We start from the raw sequence: 22,704 nt of genomic DNA, 5'->3' as shown, positions 1-22,704 counted from the left end.
CTTTTTTTTCCGACTTTTTTTTCCGACTTTTTTTTCCGACTTTTTTTTCCGACTTTTTTTTCCGACTTTTTTCCGACTTTTACTGTTATGTGGTTGGTTTTACAGAGTGTAGTAATTATTTACGCAACTGTAAATAATTATTAATAATTGTTTATGTAGCCAATGTGGTTGGTTTTACAGAGTGTGGTAATAATTAGTAAGTATACTATGCAACTATAAATAATTAGTAATAAAAGTTTACCTAGCCATTGTGGTTGGTTTTACAGTGTGGTAATAATTAGTAATTATATTTACGCAACTGTAAATAATTAGTAATAATAGTTTACCTAGCAATTGTGGTTGGTTTTACAGAGTGTGGTTATAATTAGTAATTATATTCACGCAACTGTCAATAATTAGTAATAATTATTTACGCAACTGTAAATAATTATTAATAATTGTTTATGTAGCCAATGTGGTTGGTTTTACAGAGTGTGGTAATAATTAGTAAGTATACTATGCAACTATAAATAATTAGTAATAATTGTTTATCTAGCCAATGTGGTTGGTTTTACAGTGTGGTAATAATTAGTAATTATATTTTCGCAACTGTAAATAATTAGTAATAATAGTTTACCTAGCCATTGTGGTTGGTTTTACAGTGTGGAAGTAATTGGTAATTATATTTACGCAAATGTAAATAATTAGTATTAAAAGTTTACCTAGCCATTGTGGTTGGTTTTACAGTGTGGTAATAATTAGTAATTATATTTACGCAACTGTAAATAATTAGTAATAACAGTTTACCTAGCAATTGTGGTTGGTTTTACAGAGTGTGGTTATAATTAGTAATTATATTCACGCAACTGTCAATAATTAGTAATAATTGTTTACCTAGCCAATGTGGTTGGTTTTAAAGAGTGTAGTAATTATTTACGACTGTAAATAATTATTAATAATTGTTTATGTAGCCAATGTGGTTGGTTTTACAGAGTGTGGTAATAATTAGTAAGTACACTATGCAACTATAAATAATTAGTAATAATTGTTTATCTAGCCAATGTGGTTGGTTTTACAGTGTGGTAATAATTAGTAATTATATTTTCGCAACTGTAAATAATTAGTAATAATAGTTTACCTAGCCATTGTGGTTGGTTTTGCAGAGTGTGGAAGTAATTGGTAATTATATTTACGCAAATGTAAATAATTAGTATTAAAAGTTTACCTAGCCATTGTGGTTGGTTTTACAGTGTGGTAATAATTAGTAATTATATTTACGCAACTGTAAATAATTAGTAATAATTGTTTACCTAGCCAATGTGGTTGGTTTTACAGAGTGTAGTAATTATTTACGCAACTGTAAATAATTATTAATAATTGTTTATGTAGCCAATGTGGTTGGTTTTACAGAGTGGGGTAATAATTAGTAAGTATACTATGCAACTATAAATAATTAGTAATAATTGTTTATCTAGCCAATGTGGTTGGTTTTACAGTGTGGTAATAATTAGTAATTATATTTTCGCAACTGTAAATAATTAGTCATAGTTTACCTAGCCATTGTGGTTGGTTTTGCAGAGTGTGGAAGTAATTGGTAATTATATTTACGCAAATGTAAATAATTAGTATTAAAAGTTTACCTAGCCATTGTGGTTGGTTTTACAGTGTGGTAATAATTAGTAATTATATTTACGCAACTGTAAATAATTAGTAATAATTGTTTACCTAGCCAATGTGGTTGGTTTTACAGAGTGTAGTAATTATTTACGCAACTGTAAATAATTATTAATAATTGTTTATGTAGCCAATGTGGTTGGTTTTACAGAGTGTGGTAATAATTAGTAAGTATACTATGCAACTATAAATAATTAGTAATAATTGTTTATCTAGCCAATGTGGTTGGTTTTACAGTGTGGTAATAATTAGTAATTATATTTTCGCAACTGTAAATAATTAGTAATAGTTTACCTAGCCATTGTGGTTGGTTTTGCAGAGTGTGGAAGTAATTGGTAATTATATTTACGCAAATGTAAATAATTAGTATTAAAAGTTTACCTAGCCATTGTGGTTGGTTTTACAGTGTGGTAATAATTAGTAATTATATTTACGCAACTGTAAATAATTAGTAATAATTGTTTACCTAGCCAATGTGGTTGGTTTTACAGAGTGTAGTAATTATTTACGCAACTGTAAATAATTATTAATAATTGTTTATGTAGCCAATGTGGTTGGTTTTACAGAGTGTGGTAATAATTAGTAAGTATACTATGCAACTATAAATAATTAGTAATAATTGTTTATCTAGCCAATGTGGTTGGTTTTACAGTGTGGTAATAATTAGTAATTATATTTTCGCAACTGTAAATAATTAGTAATAGTTTACCTAGCCATTGTGGTTGGTTTTGCAGAGTGTGGAAGTAATTGGTAATTATATTTACGCAAATGTAAATAATTAGTATTAAAAGTTTACCTAGCCATTGTGGTTGGTTTTACAGTGTGGTAATAATTAGTAATTATATTTACGTAACTGTAAATAATTAGTAATAATTGTTTACCTAGCCAATGTGGTTGGTTTTACAGAGTGTAGTAATTATTTACGCAACTGTAAATAATTATTAATAATTGTTTATGTAGCCAATGTGGTTGGTTTTACAGAGTGTGGTAATAATTAGTAAGTATACTATGCAACTATAAATAATTAGTAATAATTGTTTATCTAGCCAATGTGGTTGGTTTTACAGTGTGGTAATAATTAGTAATTATATTTTCGCAACTGTAAATAATTAGTAATAATTGTTTACCTAGCCAATATTGAGTAATTAGTGCAATAACCAGGACATAGCATATAAATAATTATTTACTTATTTATTTCCTTTTTAATTAGTAACTGCTCATTGATTGACATATGGACATATAAGCTATGCATTTGCACATACTGTGGTGTTGCTCTGTGATTGGTCGACACCTCCACGACGTCTTCCCTTCGCGACCAATAAGTGCTGTGGCAAAAATGTGACACTTTTGCTAACGACAACTATGAGGCTTTTGCCTTAATAGCAGTAGGTATCTGCAATAAAGCATTGCTTGCAAATGTACAAAACATTTCTGGAAAACACTGTTTTAACAGCTTGATATCAGTTGCCAGTTGTAATTTGTAACCCTGACATTATACTATTTTTTGTAATGCGGCAGAGCATTCTGGGCTTGCTGTACCTCTGCCACGGGTCTACCCGGTACTGCACTACTTCCGGGACTAGCTAAGCGACTCACGGTTTTTGGGGGAGGACAATCACAACTCAAAGATGAGGCCAACTAACTTTTTTCATTCGAGCTCACTGCTATCCATGTGCCTAACACAGCAATCCTCTCAATGCCTGTCTTATTGCATTGTTGGGCGCCTCGTGCATGCAGTGACACCTTGGGTTACTTTTTCCGCATGTCATTGCATGTGAGTCCATTATTTGAGGCAATAAAGAATGGTTTGATTAAGAATCCCCTTCAAGGGATGTGTCGAGATTTGGTAAACCATAGCTCAAGTGCTACAAACAAAAAACGGTGGACCGACGCTGTTTCTGCAACAACCGATAAGTGGCACCACTTGGGCATACATTTTTGATGGGATCGAACTGCAGTTCCTTGTCAATTTATCGCTTCTCGGCCTTTTGGCTAAGATCAAAGTGTAGTACTTTTGGCTAAGATCAAAGTGTAGTACTGTACCTTCGGGTCAGTATATCTCGGCCTTTGGCCGAGTGTTGCGCTTTGACTGATGCCAGGGGTCGGGATTCTACTCAAGGTCTTGGTTCTTAGAACCAGCCTTTAACCATTCCCTTTCCGGGAATGCTTGGGACCCCCCTTGCCCTTCGGATGATTGGGTGCCCTGAATGGCTGGCGTGAGGGCTCGGTGCTCCGGCACCGGTTCTTCATGCCACCGTCACGACACTGCCCGATCGGCTGATCTCTTGTGCGGCCGGGTCTTTTGTATGCCACTGCAATTGGTCTCCCATTTGCATTGACATTCCGAAGACTTGGTAAACCTGGAGATCCCCCCCCCTATGGATGTTCCCGCTCTAGGGGAACCCATGACCATTTTCTTGTTCCAATGTCCCAAGCATTGTCGAAAGCCATCTGTTCTTAACAGCTTAATATCTGTTACGGGTTCTAATTGTACCCATGATATTAAACTGATTTTTGTAGCGCGGCGGAGTGTTCGGGGCTTGCTCCAACTCCGCCACGGGTCGACCCGGTACTGCACTACTTCCGGGACCGGCCCAGCATCTCCCCCTTTTGGGGGAAGAAGGCACAATTGAAAAAAAAAACAGAAAAACTGCTTTGTTTTGTTCTAGAAATTTTTGGACTTTTTTTTCCGACTTTTACTGTTATGTGGTTGGTTTTACAGAGTGTAGTAATTAAGAGCGCGTATTGAGCGCTGTATGATGCTTCATTGGCAGTGCTGATTCTCGTCGAACGGTCGTTTAAGTGAATGGGGTCGTGCTGCCCGGCTAGGGTGCCAACCCCCTCCGTTCCCGTGGTATCAGTGGTCCTGCTGCCCTGGTGCCTGGCCTGCTGCCTGGCGTCCGGGGCTCCTGCGGCTGGTGGCCTGGTGTGCTGCCTCCTGGTTCGGCGGGGTCCTGCTGCTCAGCGTCGTGCCCTGGTGCCTGGCCTGCTGCCTGGTGTCCTGGGCCCCTCCACCTGGCGGAACCCCCCCCCCTCCTAGGTCCTGCTGCCCGCGGCCTGCAGTCCTCGGCCGGGTTTCCTGCCTGGCACCCTGGTCCTGCAGTGATGGACCATCCACCTCCGAGCACTCGGCCCTCAAAGGCCCAGTGCTTCACCTTCCAGTTGCCGGAGCCCGCTCCGGCAGACGACATCATTGATGCCCTCGAGGGTGTCGTCGGTGTCGGGGGGCTGCAGTACTTGCAGCACCTCGGCGGAACCAAGTTCCTGGCTGCTGTTTCTTCAATGGCACAAGCCACCAAAGTTGTTGCCGCGGGCACTGTGCTCGTCGGCAGTCATCATGTGCCGCTGGTGCAGCTTGCTGCTCCAGTGGTTTTTGTTACTGTTTTTAGGCTGCCGCCATGTGTCAGCGACGATGCCCTGACTACAGCATTGACACCGTATGGAAAGGTGCGAGCCATCACGGAGCCCGGCTTCAAAGGGAAAAGCCATGTACGAAATGGGTGCCGCCTCGTTAAACTGGACATGGTACGAGCCCCACCGAATTTTCTCTCTGTCGCGGGCTATCGAGTTATGCTCGAATACCGCGGCATGAAGAGGGTATGCTCGCGGTGCGGAGGGGAAGGCCACATGGGTGCTGCCTGCCAAGCAACCAAGTGCGGACGCTGCTCAGCATACGGACACAGCACAGAGACTTGTAATACTGGTTGCAAGCGCTGTAGTGGGGCACATGCCACATCGGATTGTGTCCTGCCACGTACCTATGCTACGGCTGTAGCAGCGGCTGCTGCCGCTCACCGTGAAGGGCCAAGCGGTGCTGCTGTGTCTCTGCAGGAACCATCGGACGGTGGCCACGAGTCCCGAGACTTCGAACCTGACGACGATAGATCCTCGACGATCACCATTGCTGCGGATGAGCAAGGAGCCGCCGCCAACCTGGATTCTGATGACGAGGAAGGGTCCCACTTACCGGAGCTTCCATCCTTGGAGGAGGCTGTGTTTGAGCAGGATCTTACCGCTGCACAACGGACACCATCTAAGACCTCCAGGGAATTGTCCGAGTCCTTAACAGAAGATTCTCCGCTGCATACACCTATTAAATTGCAGGTGGAACCAGGGAGAGCCAGGAGTGAAGAACGGCCTGTTCCTGGTTCATTGGCAGCCGCAATGCCCCAGCGACCAAATAGTGGGGACTCTTCGCTGCGGCCAATGCGGAAGACGTCCTGTGCAGACGAGGACCTGGTAAAGCGGACTCTTTCTTCGGACAGCGGATCGGGCCCGTGCGGTTCGGCGCCGAAGAAAAAGCCCAAGAAGGTGGACGGCAACGAGGCAGATGAAATGGACACCAGGCCGCCAGAGAACTAAGCACCATGGCGCCAGCAGAAGAGCGACAGGGCCGTAACGGTCCACATCCCTTCCCTTTGACCTTCAGTGGTCCCGGCGTCCATTCCAAGGCGCCATCAAGGGACCGTGCACCGTGCTGCACCGTGCTGTGAGTCTGTCTGCATCGTTTGTTTGTTCTATAGTTTCTCAGTTTGCTGTGTTATTTGAGTTCATTCCATTTATTTGTCATGGCTTCTTTTAAGTTTGTTACCTTTAACGTTAGAGGGTTTCGCAACCCTGACAAGCAGCGCGAAATTATTCATTTTGCGCAACTACACCAAATTGATGTCTTATTTTTGCAAGAGTGCAATTTACGCACTCCATCCGATGTACTATCTTTTCGTTCTCGCTTTCATGTTGATGCTTTTTTTTCGCTAACAGACTCACGGTGCTGTGGTGTAGGGGTTATTTTCATATCTCCCGCGTTTCGCAATGGAGCGCATTGCACATACGGTCCTGACGGGCGGGTTATTGCGGTGGATTTGTTCTTAGAAGGGCGGAAGACTCGTTTCGTGAACGTGTATGCTCCAGTTACAAGGGCACTCACCAATGACTTCTTCAAATCCATTGCGCCCTTCTTTCTGGATTCCACCCCTCATGTTTTGTTGGGAGATTTTAACTGTGTCCTAGATTCGGAGCGAGACCTTAGAGGACCAGGGCAGGGCTCATCCTGCTACCACGCAAAAGAGCTACGGAAACTCGTGCGCCAGGTCCACCTCTCGGATGCGTGGGTGGTGCTACATGGAGATGAATTTATGGCCACTCGCACGAGCACACGTAGCTCTAGCCGTATAGATAGAGTCTACGTCCCTCCCTGTTTGATGCCCCTCCTGGTCTCCTGCGAGGTGCTAAATCTCCCGCAAGATATGGCAAAGTTTAGTGATCATGTACCTGTCATGGCCACATTGAAATGTTCAGCAGGCCGCCCGACGCGCCCGAATCTGTGGCGTATGGACGCATCGTTAATGCTGGATGGCAAGAGTGTCAGCGACATTCGGGCGGAGGTGTCGAACTCTATTGCTGACATTAACCAGCTGTCACCCGAGGGGTGGGACAACCTCAAGACCGAATGGCGGGCAATTCTCGTCCGGGCAGGAAAGAAGAAAAGTGCACGGCGTACCGCTGCGCTGAACGATGTACTAAGAAGGATGAAGATAATTCAAAGGGCCGACGAGTTATCGTTCGCCATGCGAGAATACCTGGATATCTTGAGGATAAGATATCACCGCATCCTGCAAGATGGGTACCAGGATACACAAAGCAGGGATGCGCCGCCCACAGCCGAGTGCACGGCGGATTTGATGCACAGTCGAAGCACGCGCAGGCACGATGGCCGGACAGAACGGGTGGAGAGTGTGGACATGGGCGAGGGCACAATTTTGGAGGATCCGGCTGTGATCGCGCAAGTCTTTCGAGAACACTTTGCCGCGCGATTTACGTCGGCCTCCCGAAACGAAGCTGATGGAGAGACAGATATTGCCTCCTTCTGTGACGACTTACCAGCTCTGCCCGAAGCCGAGGGTGCGGCACTTAGTGTCCCAGCGTCACGCACAGAAGTGTTGGAAGCCTTAAGAGACATGACACACTCATCCGCGCCCGGTCCGGACGGCATTATGGCGGCCTTCTACTGGCAATTCTTTGATGTTCTTGGCGGCCTGATAACTACCTTGGTCAACATGGTCATCAGGGATGGACGGAAACCTGCATCCTTCTCAGCAGGACGCATAATTTTGATCCCCAAAGAAGGAGCATCGCCGTCATCTCCAGAGGCATGGCGACCAATAACGTTATTAAATAGGGATTACAAGTTGGTTACTTCTCTGCTTGCCAAGCGCCTCCGGCCCTTTTTGGCAGATTTAATCTGCCCCTATCAATCGTCGGCGGTACCGGGACGCTCCGTATTTGCAGCGCTCACGTTCACCCGGGACGTTTTCGCATATGCACAGGAGAAAAGAGTGAGCGGAGTGTTTGTTTCACTGGATCAGGCTAAGGCCTTCGACAGGGTCGAACACCCATATTTATATCAAGTTTTAAGGTCCTATGGGATCCCAGAAGAAGTCATAGGGATCATAAAGCTTCTGTATGAAGATGTGTCGTGTGACATGTTATTGAACGGGGAGTTGCTCCCCAATTTTGCGGTAACCCGAGGAGTGCGGCAGGGTTGCCCATTGTCTCCAGCACTGTTTGTCCTGTCACTGGACCCACTGCTGCGGCGCGTCGTCAGCGAGCGTCGCATCCGCGGCTTTCCGGGGATAGGACAAGACGAGGTGAAGATAATGGCGTACGCCGATGATATCTCCCTGTTTGTGCGTGATGGACAAAGCCTGCAGAGGTTCATGACAGTCTTTAGAGAATATGCATCGCTCTCGGGAGCAAAACTGAATGTAGGAAAAAGTCACGCTCTCCGCTTTGGCAGCTTCCAAGAGGCACTACCAGAACCGATCCCCTTGGTAGAAGCTGTTAGGGTACTGGGAGTACTCTTTCAAGAAGGAGGATTATCCCCAGCTACTTGGACCCTGAGTATCGACAAAGCCAACAGGGTTTTCGCAAACGCTGCGCGGTTTGACTTGTCAACGGCCGCCAAAATTGCGGTAATTAAGAACAGCGCGCTTGCCTTTGCGTTCTACGTGGCAAGAGTGGCAGTGATGCCAAGGCGCACGGCAGGGAGACTCTCCTCCCTTGTAGGCACTTTCCTCTGGGGAGGACAGACAGCCCTAGTGGCGCGACATCTTGTGCAACTTCCCCGTAGTAGAGGAGGCCTCGGTGTACCGTGCGTCCAAACGGTTGCGCGGACTATGCTGACCAAGCTTGTCGTCGGACTTTTGGACCAAGCAGATTACCCAGGACGGCCCCTGCTCTTGTACTGGCTAAGCACTTAGAGGAGGGCCTTCACCCCTCAAAGACATTTGGGGCCGCGAGCAGAAACGCCGCACCCTTTCTACCAAGCGGCCGCCAGGTTCCAGGAAACGCTTAATGTAGAGCTGCCAGAGGTAAACATAGAGGAAGTTCCGCCAACCGAGATAAGCGCCCTCATGGCGTGTGCTCGCCTCAGCGCAGAAGAGGCGGAGCGAACCGATTCTAGGAGATGGAGAACATGGGCCGCAAGCACAATGCCAGACCAAGTTAAAGACTTCGAGTGGCGACAGCGGTGGGGCGTACTCCCGACCCGGGATCGCCTCTATCGATGGGGGGTTGTCCCCAACAATCAGTGCCCGCAGTGCGGAGCACCGGAGATTGCGATCATTTCGCTTTTGAGTGTCGGGTGTCAAAGGTTATGTGGCACCTAGTACACCGTATGTTTTCGGTGCGGAGAAACCAACCGCGGGGTGCATTCGCGCGGCTAGTTGTGGCATGTACCCTTTTTGTCTTGTGGAAGCGCCGCTGCCTGGCGGAAGCACGCAGGCAGCCAGTACGAGCCATGTACCCGGCGCTGCAGAGCCTGCGCCTCTTGCTCTGGGAATACCTGTCAGAGCGGCTCGAACTAGACGGGGAGGCGCGGTTTCTGCAGCGTTGGCACACACGGTTCTTTGTTGTGAGACCAAATGGGCTAACGATGCCGACATTGTTGTATTGATGACCACATGTAACGCGCGTTGGATCATAACATGTATGCATGTACATCCCCCCCCCTTTTTTTTTCCTTTCCCCTTCTAGTGCATTGGGATGGAGAGATTTGAGTGGTTCTCCCATTATTATTGTATATCCCTTTTTTGTACCAATTGATTGAAATTGTATAAAGGATAAGCAGACTCTGATACGAAGATAAGACTGTTAATGTAAAGTGACTTACAACATCTGTATTGTATTGGCACATTATTCGGTATCCTTTACATATAAGTGTATGTATATTGTGGTTCACATTGTCAATGTATCGTGCTCTATCAGTTTGGAAGTCAATAAACTTCTCTTTGTGTAGTATCTGTTCTTAACAGCTTAATATCTGTTACGGGTTCTAATTGTACCCATGATATTAAACTGATTTTTGTAGCGCGGCGGAGTGTTCGGGGCTTGCTCCAACTCCGCCACGGGTCGACCCGGTACTGCACTACTTCCGGGACCGGCCCAGCATCTCCCCCTTTTGGGGGGAGAAGGCACAATTGAAAAAAAACAGAAAAACTGCTTTGTTTTGTTCTAGAAATTTTTGGACTTTTTTTTTCCGACTTTTTTTTCCGACTTTTTTTTCCGACTTTTTTTTCCGACTTTTTTTTCCGACTTTTTTTTCCGACTTTTTTTTCCGACTTTTTTTTCCGACTTTTTTTCCGACTTTTACTGTTATGTGGTTGGTTTTACAGAGTGTAGTAATTATTTACGCAACTGTAAATAATTATTAATAATTGTTTATGTAGTCAATGTGGTTGGTTTTACAGAGTGTGGTAATAATTAGTAAGTATACTATGCAACTATAAATAATTAGTAATAAAAGTTTACCTAGCCATTGTGGTTGGTTTTACAGTGTGGTAATAATTAGTAATTATATTTACGCAACTGTAAATAATTAGTAATAATAGTTTACCTAGCAATTGTGGTTGGTTTTACAGAGTGTGGTTATAATTAGTAATTATATTCACGCAACTGTCAATAATTAGTAATAATTATTTACGCAACTGTAAATAATTATTAATAATTGTTTATGTAGCCAATGTGGTTGGTTTTGCAGAGTGTGGTAATAATTAGTAAGTATACTATGCAACTATAAATAATTAGTAATAATTGTTTATCTAGCCAATGTGGTTGGTTTTACAGTGTGGTAATAATTATAATTATATTTTCGCAACTGTAAATAATTAGTAATAATAGTTTACCTAGCCATTGTGGTTGGTTTTGCAGAGTGTGGAAGTAATTGGTAATTATATTTACGCAAATGTAAATAATTAGTATTAAAAGTTTACCTAGCCATTGTGGTTGGTTTTACAGTGTGGTAATAATTAGTAATTATATTTACGCAACTGTAAATAATTAGTAATAACAGTTTACCTAGCAATCGTGGTTGGTTTTACAGAGTGTGGTTATAATTAGTAATTATATTCACGCAACTGCCAATAATTAGTAATAATTGTTTACCTAGCCAATGTGGTTGGTTTTAAAGAGTGTAGTAATTATTTACGACTGTAAATAATTATTAATAATTGTTTATGTAGCCAATGTGGTTGGTTTTACAGAGTGTGGTAATAATTAGTAAGTACACTATGCAACTATAAATAATTAGTAATAATTGTTTATCTAGCCAATGTGGTTGGTTTTACAGTGTGGTAATAATTAGTAATTATATTTTCGCAACTGTAAATAATTAGTAATAATAGTTTACCTAGCCATTGTGGTTGGTTTTGCAGAGTGTGGAAGTAATTGGTAATTATATTTACGCAAATGTAAATAATTAGTATTAAAAGTTTACCTAGCCATTGTGGTTGGTTTTACAGTGTGGTAATAATTAGTAATTATATTTACGCAACTGTAAATAATTAGTAATAATTGTTTACCTAGCCAATGTGGTTGGTTTTACAGAGTGTAGTAATTATTTACGCAACTGTAAATAATTATTAATAATTGTTTATGTAGCCAATGTGGTTGGTTTTACAGAGTGTGGTAATAATTAGTAAGTATACTATGCAACTATAAATAATTAGTAATAATTGTTTATCTAGCCAATGTGGTTGGTTTTACAGTGTGGTAATAATTAGTAATTATATTTTCGCAACTGTAAATAATTAGTAATAATAGTTTACCTAGCCATTGTGGTTGGTTTTGCAGAGTGTGGAAGTAATTGGTAATTATATTTACGCAAATGTAAATAATTAGTATTAAAAGTTTACCTAGCCATTGTGGTTGGTTTTACAGTGTGGTAATAATTAGTAATTATATTTACGCAACTGTAAATAATTAGTAATAATTGTTTACCTAGCCAATGTGGTTGGTTTTACAGAGTGTAGTAATTATTTACGCAACTGTAAATAATTATTAATTATTGTTTATGTAGCCAATGTGGTTGGTTTTACAGAGTGTGGTAATAATTAGTAAGTATACTATGCAACTATAAATAATTAGTAATAAAAGTTTACCTAGCCATTGTGGTTGGTTTTACAGTGTGGTAATAATTAGTAATTATATTTACGCAACTGTAAATAATTAGTAATAATAGTTTACCTAGCAATTGTGGTTGGTTTTACAGAGTGTGGTTATAATTAGTAATTATATTCACGCAACTGTCAATAATTAGTAATAATTATTTACGCAACTGTAAATAATTATTAATAATTGTTTATGTAGCCAATGTGGTTGGTTTTACAGAGTGTGGTAATAATTAGTAAGTATACTATGCAACTATAAATAATTAGTAATAATTGTTTATCTAGCCAATGTGGTTGGTTTTACAGTGTGGTAATAATTAGTAATTATATTTTCGCAACTGTAAATAATTAGTAATAATAGTTTACCTAGCCATTGTGGTTGGTTTTGCAGAGTGTGGAAGTAATTGGTAATTATATTTACGCAAATGTAAATAATTAGTATTAAAAGTTTACCTAGCCATTGTGGTTGGTTTTACAGTGTGGTAATAATTAGTAATTATATTTACGCAACTGTAAATAATTAGTAATAACAGTTTACCTAGCAATTGTGGTTGGTTTTACAGAGTGTGGTTATAATTAGTAATTATATTCACGCAACTGTCAATAATTAGTAATAATTGTTTACCTAGCCAATGTGGTTGGTTTTAAAGAGTGTAGTAATTATTTACGACTGTAAATAATTATTAATAATTGTTTATGTAGCCAATGTGGTTGGTTTTACAGAGTGTGGTAATAATTAGTAAGTACACTATGCAACTATAAATAATTAGTAATAATTGTTTATCTAGCCAATGTGGTTGGTTTTACAGTGTGGTAATAATTAGTAATTATATTTTCGCAACTGTAAATAATTAGTAATAATAGTTTACCTAGCCATTGTGGTTGGTTTTGCAGAGTGTGGAAGTAATTGGTAATTATATTTACGCAAATGTAAATAATTAGTATTAAAAGTTTACCTAGCCATTGTGGTTGGTTTTACAGTGTGGTAATAATTAGTAATTATATTTACGCAACTGTAAATAATTAGTAATTATTGTTTACCTAGCCAATGTGGTTGGTTTTACAGAGTGTAGTAATTATTTACGCAACTGTAAATAATTATTAATAATTGTTTATGTAGCCAATGTGGTTGGTTTTACAGAGTGTGGTAATAATTAGTAAGTATACTATGCAACTATAAATAATTAGTAATAATTGTTTATCTAGCCAATGTGGTTGGTTTTACAGTGTGGTAATAATTAGTAATTATATTTTCGCAACTGTAAATAATTAGTAATAATAGTTTACCTAGCCATTGTGGTTGGTTTTGCAGAGTGTGGAAGTAATTGGTAATTATATTTACGCCAATGTAAATAATTAGTATTAAAAGTTTACCTAGCCATTGTGGTTGGTTTTACAGTGTGGTAATAATTAGTAATTATATTTACGCAACTGTAAATAATTAGTAATAATTGTTTACCTAGCCAATGTGGTTGGTTTTACAGAGTGTAGTAATTATTTACGCAACTGTAAATAATTATTAATTATTGTTTATGTAGCCAATGTGGTTGGTTTTACAGAGTGTGGTAATAATTAGTAAGTATACTATGCAACTATAAATAATTAGTAATAATTGTTTATCTAGCCAATGTGGTTGGTTTTACAGTGTGGTAATAATTAGTAATTATATTTTCGCAACTGTAAATAATTAGTAATAGTTTACCTAGCCATTGTGGTTGGTTTTGCAGAGTGTGGAAGTAATTGGTAATTATATTTACGCAAATGTAAATAATTAGTATTAAAAGTTTACCTAGCCATTGTGGTTGGTTTTACAGTGTGGTAATAATTAGTAATTATATTTACGCAACTGTAAATAATTAGTAATAATTGTTTACCTAGCCAATGTGGTTGGTTTTACAGAGTGTAGTAATTATTTACGCAACTGTAAATAATTATTAATAATTGTTTATGTAGCCAATGTGGTTGGTTTTACAGAGTGTGGTAATAATTAGTAAGTATACTATGCAACTATAAATAATTAGTAATAATTGTTTATCTAGCCAATGTGGTTGGTTTTACAGTGTGGTAATAATTAGTAATTATATTTTCGCAACTGTAAATAATTAGTAATAATAGTTTACCTAGCCATTGTGGTTGGTTTTGCAGAGTGTGGAAGTAATTGGTAATTATATTTACGCCAATGTAAATAATTAGTATTAAAAGTTTACCTAGCCATTGTGGTTGGTTTTACAGTGTGGTAATAATTAGTAATTATATTTACGCAACTGTAAATAATTAGTAATAATTGTTTACCTAGCCAATGTGGTTGGTTTTACAGAGTGTAGTAATTATTTACGCAACTGTAAATAATTATTAATTATTGTTTATGTAGCCAATGTGGTTGGTTTTACAGAGTGTGGTAATAATTAGTAAGTATACTATGCAACTATAAATAATTAGTAATAATTGTTTATCTAGCCAATGTGGTTGGTTTTACAGTGTGGTAATAATTAGTAATTATATTTTCGCAACTGTAAATAATTAGTAATAGTTTACCTAGCCATTGTGGTTGGTTTTGCAGAGTGTGGAAGTAATTGGTAATTATATTTACGCAAATGTAAATAATTAGTATTAAAAGTTTACCTAGCCATTGTGGTTGGTTTTACAGTGTGGTAATAATTAGTAATTATATTTACGCAACTGTAAATAATTAGTAATAATTGTTTACCTAGCCAATGTGGTTGGTTTTACAGAGTGTAGTAATTATTTACGCAACTGTAAATAATTATTAATAATTGTTTATGTAGCCAATGTGGTTGGTTTTACAGAGTGTGGTAATAATTAGTAAGTATACTATGCAACTATAAATAATTAGTAATAATTGTTTATCTAGCCAATGTGGTTGGTTTTACAGTGTGGTAATAATTAGTAATTATATTTTCGCAACTGTAAATAATTAGTAATAATTGTTTACCTAGCCAATATTGAGTAATTAGTGCAATAACCAGGACATAGCATATAAATAATTATTTACTTATTTATTTCCTTTTTAATTAGTAACTGCTCATTGATTGACATATGGACATATAAGCTATGCATTTGCACATACTGTGGTGTTGCTCTGTGATTGGTCGACACCTCCACGACGTCTTCCCTTCGCGACCAATAAGTGCTGTGGCAAAAATGTGACACTTTTGCTAACGACAACTATGAGGCAATAAAGGCTTTTGCCTTAATAGCAGTAGGTATCTGCAATAAAGCATTGCTTGCAAATGTACAAAACATTTCTGGAAAACACTGTTTTAACAGCTTGATATCAGTTGCCAGTTGTAATTTGTAACCCTGACATTATACTATTTTTTGTAATGCGGCAGAGCATTCTGGGCTTGCTGTACGTCTGCCACGGGTCTACCCGGTGCTGCACTACTTCCGGGACTAGCTAAGCGACTCACGGTTTTTGGGGGAGGACAATCACAACTCAAAGATGAGGCCAACTAACTTTTTTCATTCGAGCTCACTGCTATCCATGTGCCTAACACAGCAATCCTCTCAATGCCTGTCTTATTGCATTGTTGGGCGCCTCGTGCATGCAGTGACACCTTGGGTTACTTTTTCCGCATGTCATTGCATGTGAGTCCATTATTTGAGGCAATAAAGAATGGTTTGATTAAGAATCCCCTTCAAGGGATGTGTCGAGATTTGGTAAACCATAGCTCAAGTGCTACAAACAAAAAACGGTGGACCGACGCTGTTTCTGCAACAACCGATAAGTGGCACCACTTGGGCATACATTTTTGATGGGATCGAACTGCAGTTCCTTGTCAATTTATCGCTTCTCGGCCTTTTGGCTAAGATCAAAGTGTAGTAAGGGGCCCTAAAGCGTAGGCAAATTAATTAAAAACAGAAACTGTCGATCGTTTATGTACGCGAGCGTACACGTACCAGAGGGCGCACAGGGAAATTGGGCAGTAGGTGTCTGCAATAAAACTGCTAGGAAATGTACAAAACATTTCTGAAAAACACTCTGTTCTTAACAGCTTAATATCTGTTACGGGTTCTAATTGTACCCATGATATTAAACTGATTTTTGTAGCGCGGCGGAGTGTTCGGGGCTTGCTCCAACTCCGCCACGGGTCGACCCGGTACTGCACTACTTCCGGGACCGGCCCAGCATCTCCCCCTTTTGGGGGGAGAAGGCACAATTGAAAAAAAAACAGAAAAACTGCTTTGTTTTGTTCTAGAAATTTTTGGACTTTTTTTTTCCGACTTTTTTTTCCGACTTTTTTTTCCGACTTTTTTTTCCGACTTTTTTTTCCGACTTTTTTTTCCGACTTTTTTTTCCGACTTTTTTTTCCGACTTTTACTGTTATGTGGTTGGTTTTACAGAGTGTAGTAATTATTTACGCAACTGTAAATAATTATTAATAATTGTTTATGTAGCCAATGTGGTTGGTTTTACAGAGTGTGGTAATAATTAGTAAGTATACTATGCAACTATAAATAATTAGTAATAAAAGTTTACCTAGCCATTGTGGTTGGTTTTACAGTGTGGTAATAATTAGTAATTATATTTACGCAACTGTAAATAATTAGTAATAATAGTTTACCTAGCAATTGTGGTTGGTTTTACAGAGTGTGGTTATAATTGGTAATTATATTCACGCAACTGTCAATAATTAGTAATAATTATTTACGCAACTGTAAATAATTATTAATAATTGTTTATGTAGCCAATGTGGTTGGTTTTACAAAGTGTGGTAATAATTAGTAAGTATACTATGCAACTATAAATAATTAGTAATAATTGTTTATCTAGCCAATGTGGTTGGTTTTACAGTGTGGTAATAATTAGTAATTATATTTTCGCAACTGTAAATAATTAGTAATAATAGTTTACCTAGCCATTGTGGTTGGTTTTGCAGAGTGTGGAAGTAATTGGTAATTATATTTACGCAAATGTAAATAATTAGTATTAAAAGTTTACCTAGCCATTGTGGTTGGTTTTACAGTGTGGTAATAATTAGTAATTATATTTACGCAACTGTAAATAATTAGTAATAACAGTTTACCTAGCAATTGTGGTTGGTTTTACAGAGTGTGGTTATAATTAGTAATTATATTCACGCAACTGTCAATAATTAGTAATAATTGTTTACCTAGCCAATGTGGTTGGTTTTAAAGAGTGTAGTAATTATTTACGACTGTAAATAATTATTAATAATTGTTTATGTAGCCAATGTGGTTGGTTTTACAGAGTGTGGTAATAATTAGTAAGTACACTATGCAACTATAAATAATTAGTAATAATTGTTTATCTAGCCAATGTGGTTGGTTTTACAGTGTGGTAATAATTAGTAATTATATTTTCGCAACTGTAAATAATTAGTAATAATAGTTTACCTAGCCATTGTGGTTGGTTTTGCAGAGTGTGGAAGTAATTGGTAATTATATTTACGCAAATGTAAATAATTAGTATTAAAAGTTTACCTAGCCATTGTGGTTGGTTTTACAGTGTGGTAATAATTAGTAATTATATTTACGCAACTGTAAATAATTAGTAATAATTGTTTACCTAGCCAATGTGGTTGGTTTTACAGAGTGTAGTAATTATTTACGCAACTGTAAATAATTATTAATAATTGTTTATGTAGCCAATGTGGTTGGTTTTACAGAGTGTGGTAATAATTAGTAAGTATACTATGCAACTATAAATAATTAGTAATAATTGTTTATCTAGCCAATGTGGTTGGTTTTACAGTGTGGTAATAATTAGTAATTATATTTTCGCAACTGTAAATAATTAGTAATAATAGTTTACCTAGCCATTGTGGTTGGTTTTGCAGAGTGTGGAAGTAATTGGTAATTATATTTACGCAAATGTAAATAATTAGTATTAAAAGTTTACCTAGCCATTGTGGTTGGTTTTACAGTGTGGTAATAATTAGTAATTATATTTACGCAACTGTAAATAATTAGTAATAATTGTTTACCTAGCCAATGTGGTTGGTTTTACAGAGTGTAGTAATTATTTACGCAACTGTAAATAATTATTAATTATTGTTTATGTAGCCAATGTGGTTGGTTTTACAGAGTGTGGTAATAATTAGTAAGTATACTATGCAACTATAAATAATTAGTAATAATTGTTTATCTAGCCAATGTGGTTGGTTTTACAGTGTGGTAATAATTAGTAATTATATTTTCGCAACTGTAAATAATTAGTAATAGTTTACCTAGCCATTGTGGTTGGTTTTGCAGAGTGTGGAAGTAATTGGTAATTATATTTACGCAAATGTAAATAATTAGTATTAAAAGTTTACCTAGCCATTGTGGTTGGTTTTACAGTGTGGTAATAATTAGTAATTATATTTACGCAACTGTAAATAATTAGTAATAATTGTTTACCTAGCCAATGTGGTTGGTTTTACAGAGTGTAGTAATTATTTACGCAACTGTAAATAATTATTAATAATTGTTTATCTAGCCAATGTGGTTGGTTTTACAGAGTGTGGTAATAATTAGTAAGTATACTATGCAACTATAAATAATTAGTAATAATTGTTTATCTAGCCAATGTGGTTGGTTTTACAGTGTGGTAATAATTAGTAATTATATTTTCGCAACTGTAAATAATTAGTAATAATTGTTTACCTAGCCAATATTGAGTAATTAGTGCAATAACCAGGACATAGCATATAAATAATTATTTACTTATTTATTTCCTTTTTAATTAGTAACTGCTCATTGATTGACATATGGACATATAAGCTATGCATTTGCACATACTGTGGTGTTGCTCTGTGATTGGTCGACACCTCCACGACGTCTTCCCTTCGCGACCAATAAGTGCTGTGGCAAAAATGTGACACTTTTGCTAACGACAACTATGAGGCAATAAAGGCTTTTGCCTTAATAGCAGTAGGTATCTGCAATAAAGCATTGCTTGCAAATGTACAAAACATTTCTGGAAAACACTGTTTTAACAGCTTGATATCAGTTGCCAGTTGTAATTTGTAACCCTGACATTATACTATTTTTTGTAATGCGGCAGAGCATTCTGGGCTTGCTGTACCTCTGCCACGGGTCTACCCGGTACTGCACTACTTCCGGGACTAGCTAAGCGACTCACGGTTTTTGGGGGAGGACAATCACAACTCAAAGATGAGGCCAACTAACTTTTTTCATTCGAGCTCACTGCTATCCATGTGCCTAACACAGCAATCCTCTCAATGCCTGTCTTATTGCATTGTTGGGCGCCTCGTGCATGCAGTGACACCTTGGGTTACTTTTTCCGCATGTCATTGCATGTGAGTCCATTATTTGAGGCAATAAAGAATGGTTTGATTAAGAATCCCCTTCAAGGGATGTGTCGAGATTTGGTAAACCATAGCTCAAGTGCTACAAACAAAAAACGGTGGACCGACGCTGTTTCTGCAACAACCGATAAGTGGCACCACTTGGGCATACATTTTTGATGGGATCGAACTGCAGTTCCTTGTCAATTTATCGCTTCTCGGCCTTTTGGCTAAGATGGCCTTTTGGCTAAGATCAAAGTGTAGTAGTATCCTGGACCCTTGGACCCCCTGCTGACCCTGGACCCCTGGACTCATGGACCATCCGGACCTGCTGTTCTTGGAACCCCTGCTGTCCCTGGATTCCCGGTTGCTGTGAGAGCTTGGTGAGAGCTCTCTTTTTTTTACTAGTTCATTTAGTGTTTCCTATCCCCATTGTTGGCTTGTTTATGTAGTATCTGGCAGTGTTTTTTGTCCTTCAAGTGTTCTTTTTTCTTAATTTGCTAGTTTTTTTGTTTTTTTTTTGTCCTTCTAGTTTTCCTTTTTTTTTGCTTGTTCTTTAACCTCTCTGTTCTGTTTGTGCTCACATTCTTTGCAATCGGTTTATTCATGTAGTGCTTTCTGCCCTTAAACTTTTTTTTTCTTTTTACGTCTTTGCTAGTTTTTTTTTTTTTACTTTTTTGTTTGTGTTCAAATTCTTTGCCATCCTTGTTGGTTTGTTCATGTAGTATCTGCCGCTGTTTCTCGCCGGTTGTGCCTTTAATTATTATTATTTTATTACTTTTTGTTGCATTGCCACCAGTTTTTTTCTTTTTCTTTTTTTTTTTTGAGAGCTTAGTGCGAATTCTTTGCATGTGTGCCCTTTTATTTTAGTTGAGGTGCTGATTTATTGGATTCCTGCAATGTGATTTCATTGACAAGAGCCGTTTTCCAGTCAAGTGTGGTGTTTCCCATGTTTCGCTCCTGTTAAACCTTTTTTTTTTTTTTTTTGAGCTTGGTGAGGGCTCTTTGCCGCGTTTGCCTGGTAATTGAGTGACGATTTTTATTAGTTGCTGCGTTGCTCTTTTTCACTTGTATTGTGTTGAGGGTGATTTGTGTGTGGTGTTTACTGGTGTTTCTCTCCTGTTCAGCTCCATCTTTTGCTTTGCTTTGCTACGAGCTTGGTGAGGGCTCTCATATTGTTTTTTTTTTTTTTTTTTGGTGTTGAGCATTCTCTCTTTTTTTTTTTTTCTGTGCGCACTTTGGTTTTTCAGTCTCATTATTAGTGTATGTTAGCTGTTCTTTCTGGATAGTCTTTTTCCCCGTGGGAGCTGCAGCGCTGACCTCTTCTGCGGAAGGAAATCCATTATCGCAGTATGTCGCGCGGATACACCCCGCCATTTCTTCCAGACGACCGCCGCTGCTAGAAGTGATGTCATCGCCTCCGACAAGCAGCGCCTTCACCGCCAGCAGAAGCCGCATTCCAGTCCGATCGCCGTCTACCAGTCCAAGCCCGGCCAACAATGAAGAACCGCCACAGCCCGGATCGCAACCTCGCCGTGATGGGAACAGCCTTACGCTGTTCTTTCCTCTGGCGAGGACGTTCCGATGTACGGAAGAGGGATGCGCTACCGCGTACTCCCCGGTATTGTGGACGTCCAGGTGGCAGTCCCTGACTCGGCATCTTGAAAGTGAGCATGGGGTGCCAGGTCACGCATTTTTGCACTCTCTGCCACAGAGAGGTCGGTCCTCGGCCAAAAGCGCATCCCTGTCTTACTGGAGAGAAGCTCGAGGTGGCCAGCACTGACTTGCACAGCCACAAGTGCGGTGATTGCCAGCTCTCTTTTCCATCGAAAAGAGGGCTGGAAAATCATCACATGTGGCACCGCAAACAGACTGCCATGCAGGCATTACCGCCTCGTCCCGTGCCACCGTTAGCGGCGACGAGAAGACTAAGACGGACACCATCACGGGACGCCAGACCACCGGATCTAGAGCCCCCACAAGAAGAGGACATCAGCCAAGACGCAAGGACACCACCAGCAACGCCTCAACAAGACACCAATGTGGAGGAAGCGGGCCAGGAAGAGCCACGAACGCTAACCCCCATCTCTCCTCCTCCAGAGAGCAGCACCACGAGAGCAGCAACACCAGCACTAATTTTTCCCACCTCCCCATCCCAGCAGGATGACCAGGGAATTCCCGTGCCTGCCAGCAGCACACCCAACAGCAGCAGGGAGATGGAGAATTCACAAGATTCTCCTTCCTTGCAGGTAGGCGACGGACAACAGGCTCACCTGTCAACAATCAGCGAGGAAAGCAATACATCGCAGCTTCAAGACGACGACGGCGGCGGGCACCATGACGCAACTGCCACCCAGGGAGCACTAACTGATTCTCTTTCTGATGAACTGGAGTGCGAGGGCATACTCGTCGACCACACCAGGCGCCTCCGGTGTTTGCTGCGTGAGCCTGCGTCTGCTGAGGGTTGGGATGGTTTTCTTTCCATCTTGGAGGAGGCCATCACCGAGGTTGGAAAGGCGGTAAAGCTGCCGAAGGCTCCGGCCGGAGGTAAGCCGCGCCGTCCGACCAACCCCGACAACGCTCAGCAGATCCAGTCTCTTTACCGCAGGAATCGCCGCCGAGCAGTACGCCTGATTGTGGACGGCGAGTCGCCTATGTGCACGGTTCCTTTACAGGATCTCGAGGACCACTTCACTGCAACGTGGGGCCCCAAGGAGGTGGACACCAGCCTTCTTCTCAACAAGGCCAAGAGCAGCGACCTCACGGAATTCCCTCTAGACAAGTTCACCGAAGAGGAGGTCCTGACGAAGCTGAGGAAATGTGAGAACACCGCGCCCGGCAACGACCGAATCACCTACCAGCACTGGAAGACGACAGACCCTGAAGCAGCCTTCCTGACAGCAGCATTCAACGCCTGCCTCAAGTTCAAGAGAGTGCCCCCAGCATGGAAGGAGTCCCGGACCATCCTCATCCACAAGAAGGGACCTGTGGAGGACGTCACGAACTGGCGCCCCATCGCACTCGGGTCGACGATTTCAAAGCTGTATGCTGGGTGTCTCGCCACTCGGCTGCAGCGATGGATCGCTGAACACGAGCTGCTCTCTCGTTGTCAAAAGGGGTTCCTGCCGGACGATGGTGTGTTTGAGCACAACTTCGTGCTGCAGGAGCGCCTCGACGCAGCGAGGGGTGGCGGTGGGGAGCTGTGCGTGGCGTTCCTTGACTTCAGCAACGCCTTTGGATCTGTCGCCCACAACGCCCTCATCGACGCACTACGTGGAGCAGGCGCCGGCAGCGACTTCTGTTCGATCGTCGCTGACCTCTACAGGGACAAC

At 40.3% G+C, this 22,704-nt stretch overlaps 2 non-coding genes and 4 pseudogenes across 2 annotated transcripts; all 6 read left to right on the top strand.

The window, feature by feature from the left end:
- Positions 1-3,075: 3,075 nt before the first annotated feature.
- LOC146171191 (U2 spliceosomal RNA) lies at positions 3,076-3,246 on the top strand (annotated as a pseudogene).
- A 379-nt stretch (positions 3,247-3,625) lies between these two features.
- Positions 3,626-3,832, top strand: LOC146171190 (U2 spliceosomal RNA; annotated as a pseudogene).
- A 233-nt stretch (positions 3,833-4,065) lies between these two features.
- Positions 4,066-4,256, top strand: LOC146171189 (U2 spliceosomal RNA). The gene has a single exon (XR_014702930.1). It is a non-coding gene; the product is annotated as a U2 spliceosomal RNA (small nuclear RNA).
- A 5,658-nt stretch (positions 4,257-9,914) lies between these two features.
- LOC146171188 (U2 spliceosomal RNA) lies at positions 9,915-10,104 on the top strand. The gene has a single exon (XR_014702982.1). It is a non-coding gene; the product is annotated as a U2 spliceosomal RNA (small nuclear RNA).
- Positions 10,105-16,080: 5,976 nt separating this feature from the next.
- On the top strand, positions 16,081-16,253 carry LOC146171187 (U2 spliceosomal RNA; annotated as a pseudogene).
- Positions 16,254-19,032: 2,779 nt separating this feature from the next.
- LOC146171186 (U2 spliceosomal RNA) lies at positions 19,033-19,203 on the top strand (annotated as a pseudogene).
- The last annotated feature ends 3,501 nt before the right edge of the window (positions 19,204-22,704 follow it).

The sequence above is a fragment of the Amblyomma maculatum genome, unplaced genomic scaffold (genome assembly GCF_055883805.1).
Source record: "Amblyomma maculatum isolate TAMU_Amacu unplaced genomic scaffold, ASM5588380v1 scaffold_23, whole genome shotgun sequence".
Lineage (NCBI taxonomy): Eukaryota > Metazoa > Arthropoda > Arachnida > Ixodida > Ixodidae > Amblyomma > Amblyomma maculatum.
The sequence above is the reverse complement of the archived record's forward strand: the minus strand, read 5'-3'. Positions and strand labels throughout refer to the sequence as shown.